The sequence below is a fragment of the Capsicum annuum genome, chromosome 9 (assembly GCF_002878395.1).
Source record: "Capsicum annuum cultivar UCD-10X-F1 chromosome 9, UCD10Xv1.1, whole genome shotgun sequence".
NCBI lineage: Eukaryota > Viridiplantae > Streptophyta > Magnoliopsida > Solanales > Solanaceae > Capsicum > Capsicum annuum.
The window spans coordinates 78,502,787-78,507,860 of record NC_061119.1 but is presented as its reverse complement, the minus strand read 5'-3'; the positions used below and the strand labels follow the sequence as shown (position 1 = coordinate 78,507,860).

The 5,074-nt window shown below is 30.2% G+C and overlaps 1 pseudogene; it reads right to left on the bottom strand.

The window, feature by feature from the left end:
* Positions 1 to 1,905: 1,905 nt before the first annotated feature.
* On the bottom strand, positions 1,906 to 3,364 carry LOC107841439 (annotated as a pseudogene).
* Positions 3,365 to 5,074: the final 1,710 nt, after the last annotated feature.

The window sequence follows — 5,074 nt, the reverse complement described above, 5'->3', positions numbered from 1 at the left end:
ATATATATATGTATAATATATATAAAAAATTATATTGAATGTGTATAGAAATTTATATTTAATGTATAAAACACATATTCGAATAATAATTGCAGCTAAAGGTTATATAGAATGTGCATAAAAATTGGATAAAAATTTTAACTAAAAAATATGTTTTTTTATTTAAAATAAATAATAATTAAATATAATTTGATAAAAATATATAATTATTAAATAGAATATGTATCAATATAAGATATATGTATGAAACCTGTACCAAATGTGTTAAAAATATCAATTAAATACAATTATATAAAAAAGGCATAATTATTGTAAAGAATATGTACCTATATACGATATATGTATAGAAATTGTATAGTTATATTAAATATGTATATGTATAAAATATAGATAAAAGATGTATATAATGTGTATAGAAACTAAATAGTTATTATATAAAATACGTATGCATAGAATGTGTATAGAAACTGTGTAATTGTTGTGTAAAGTACGATATAAATAATAATTGTAGCCAAAGATCGTATAGAATGTGTATAAAAATTAAATAATTATTATATAGAATGTATAAAACAATCGTATAAATATTGTATAGAATATATTTTTTATATATGATCTGTATAGAATTTGTATCATTATTGTACAGAATATGTATATGTAGAGGATGTAGATAAACTGCATAAATGTATTTTACAAAACTATAAAATTTTATTTGGTTACAATATTATAAATTTGTATTTTACAAAACTATAAAATTTTATTTAGTTACGATATTATAAATTTATATTTGATTATTTTATTGATAGAATTAAAAAATAAATAAAAATATCAATTTTTTAGAAAAATAATGAACACAACCAAAAAGGTGGAAAAGGAAGAAAACACAACAAGCAAAAAAAAAAAAACAGTGGAATAACAACAAAAAAACAAATAAAATAGAAGAAAAATTTAGCAAATGGTCAGCGGTCCAAAATAATATAGAACAATTTAAAAAAAATTAATAGGGAGCAATTTTTTTCCTTTTTAATACGGATAGCAGTGGTCCAAAAGAGATAGCCGCCTAATTAGCCAATAAAATGGTTACATTTGGGAATTTTGAACAATGGCCATTTCGGTGTCATCTGTTTTGACCGAGTGGCCATTTATGTCTTTTACCCTAATTTAAATCTTTGTTCCACCTCCATCTCTTCATATCATATACCTTGCTTTCATCACACGTAAAAAAGAATGTTTTGAAACTTTGAAATAAAATCTTAAAAAATACCAGTTACTTATTTAACCAATAATTTCTAGTATTAACAAAATCACCCACTTAGTATTGTTTTCAATCTATATAACGACTTATGATATAAATCACCCACTTAGTATTGTTTTCAATCTATATAACGACTTATGATATATATATATATATATATATATCATATTTCTTTGATCGAGAATTCAATTTTTTTTCTTTTATTTTGACCATTTCTTCTCATTTATAAAATGAAATATTCAACGACACTAAATTCGATAAATACTCACGAGTCAATAACTATACACTTATACTTACTATAATGCAGTGTTTAATAACTAATGAAACACGAAAAGAAATGTTTTAAAATTCTCCATGAAACCATCAGTTCCAAATCAAAACCTTCAGGTTTTCAATTCGATAAAATAATTAGTTGCAATTCTTATTAATTTTTTTAATTAATGAAGAAACAAATAAAACATCGTATCCTAACATCCCTTTATTTTTCGTCTTTTGCATTATGAATCTCTTAGATAAATTTCTTTTTATCAACGTAACACTTCATGATTTACTTGATTATTTTATTTTTCTTATTTATTACGAATCATAAGAGCCATTCAAATTCTACGGTTACATTTATCAATAGCCATTTGTTTTTCTACCATAATGATACATTAATGTGCAATATTTATCATAACATTAATAAGGTGTAACTCCCAGCAGATGATCATGAGTCTCCTTCTGCCATATCTATCAACAAATGTCATATTGACTATGAATCCAACCACGTTGAGACCAGAGGTGATAAGTGATAGTGCTATAACAGTCTTATTAGATGCAAATCCAACAAATTGCATGATAGTTGGACTGTAGTACATGACAGTGTTGATACCGATAAATTGTTAAGCCACTTGAACATCAATACCGGCATATAATGCTCTTCTACATGCTGCTTTCTCAAATGCTTTCTTGATTTGAGTGAATGTGCTGCTCCCAATCCTACCTTCAATTTTCTTTGCTTCTTCAACCAACTTCTTCATAGCCATCATCTCGTTATCTACTTTCTCTGCCGGATAAATTTTTGCCAAGATATCCCTCAATTCATCTATTTTCCCCTAATATGTACAAGCACATAAATTTTTGCCAAGATTCATTCCCTTGGCCTCATCTACTTTCCACTAATACTTATAAAGAGCTTAAGATCTATGCGCTTACTGTATAGGTACACAATCGGTCATTTATAAGGTAACAACAAATAAATATCTACGATAAGCATTATCACAGGTCAAACTGCATTGATAGAGTAAAAAGTATGTTAATATATACGACTTAAAGTTATATAATATCAATCAAGTGTAGTTACTACTATAATTGGTCATCGATCAAGTACCTTTCTGTAAAGCCATTTTGGAGACTCAAGGAGGACAATCATGAGTCCAAATTGAATAACTGTTGGAAGTCCAGCAATGCCAAGTATCCAACGCCACATTCCTTTCACTTGAAGATAAGTTGGACATGATCCAACAGATACAACATGTCTAATCTTATATAAAAATAAAAAAAGACAGTGAAATAAGACTCATAATAATTACATCAGTGAAGGCAAGATTGATTAGATACGAAAGGAATTGGCCTTCAGTAATGAGTAAGTCATTCATACTGACAAGGGCACTTATGATCTTATGAGGCAAGGCTTCTGATATATAAAGTGGAGCTGTCATTGAGTCCATTCCAACTCCCAAACTGACAAATATCCTTCCAATGATAATTACCCAAGAAACTAGTGTAATAGACATAATGAGTGCACCAAGAAAGAAGAGAACATCAACTATGAGAATCAAAAGCTTTCTTTCAAACGTGTCATTAAGACAACCACCAATAGCAACACCAAAGATTGCACCAACAACAACCATACTAACAATAGTTTCTTGCAGCCACATCTTCTTATCAACTTCTTTAAAATCTTCCCTTATGTAAAGAAGGGTGCCATAAATAATACCGGTATCATAACAAAAAAAATCCTCTAATATCAGTTGATAAAGCCAACTTCATAATATAAGGAGTTCTCCATACTGCATTCCAATATTCTGTAAATTTTTTTTAATCTGCTTTGCTTATTTCTCTCTCTACCATTTTATTTTCTACTTTTGACAAAAGTAAATTCTTGGTTGCTTCAACTACAAAAAGAAGGTGAACAGAATTACCACTACAACAACAAAAGGCGAAACCAGAATTTAAATTTAACGTGTTCAGCATTTATGTTTTCATCGCCGAATTCATTGCACATTTTCAATTATAGACTATATTTCTCAGACTCTCCAATAACGATCGTCTAAACATGCACTACTTTTTTTTAGAGAATCTAAGACTCATCTATCAACGATTTTGAAGAGTTCAAGAAACATAGATTATAAGTTCATAACATAGAATTTGTTAAGATTTTAGCGATTATTCTCGTACACATTAGGTTATGAATAAGAATTGCAAGGTTTAGTTGAAAACCCTTCATCAAAAAATTATATGATATGTATAAAATGTATACTTAGTATTAGTAACAATAACAACATACCCAAGGCGTAGTTGTACGACTAGAATTTGGGGAGGATAGTGTGTACACAAATCTGATGCCAACTAATTATGTAAGTCAAAATTTACTCATTTATACATATTTGTTAAATCGGGAATTACTACTTGATTTCACATCGGGATAACATTACATTACATGCTATTAACAATGACAATGCCTCAATTCCAATTAGACACAACATATTATCAATGTGTTCAATTAAATCCAATAATTTTTACACAAATCATATATATATATATATATATATATATATATATATATATATATGTATGTATATAAAAAAATCACTACACACACAAAACAACAACAACACAACAACCAATGAACATGTCCAGTGAAACACACACAAAAAGAGTGAAGAGTAAAGGTAGTGAAGTATGGAGGTCGGGTTCTAGGAGGTGTCGGGATGCTGCTTCAAATCCTAAATGAGACTCATGTTGTATAAACCTTGAAAATCGGATGCAAAAATCAACAACCTTTCAAGTAAACCAACTTGACAGACAAGAAAATTAATTAAATCCAAACCTACAGTCTTTTTCCTTAGCCAATGAGTGCTTCAATTAAGTAAATGAATTAGGTAAATCTGAATGCAAATATGGTTGTATGGAGCGGAGTGTTGGCCAGTTAAGAACTCTTACATTCAAAAAATGAAGATGACGAAAATGTGGATGTTGCTTTGGATGTGTAGGCTAACTAGGGGGATAGAGTTTGGAATGAGACTATCAAGAAGAAGGTTGGTGTGACTCTAGTGGATAATAAGATGCGGGAAGTTCGATTGAGATGGTTCGGACACGTGATGAGGAGGGGCATGGATGCCTCAGTTCGTAGGTGTGAGAGACTAGCTTTGGACAGTTTTAGGTGGGGTAGGGGTAGACCGAAGAAGTACTGGGGAGAGGTGATTAGGCGGGACACGGAGTAATTACAGCTCACTGAGGACATGACCCTAGATAGGAAGATCTGGAAGACGCGAATTAGGGCAGAAGGCTAGGGTCAGTTTGGATCGCTAGTGTAGGGAATTACTTGGTGAGGGTATTATTCTTGTTATGATACCTTGTTTCATGCTTTATTACGAGTTTATTTACTTTTCTCTGTTTACTATTACTTGTGGGTGTCGTATTTATGTTATGCCATCTTGTTCCATGCTTTACTATGAATTTGTTTAGTATTCCGTGTCTCGAGTCGGAGGTCTATCGGAAATAACCTTTCTACTTCTTTAGAGGTAGAGGTATGGACTGCGTACATCTTACCCTCCCCAG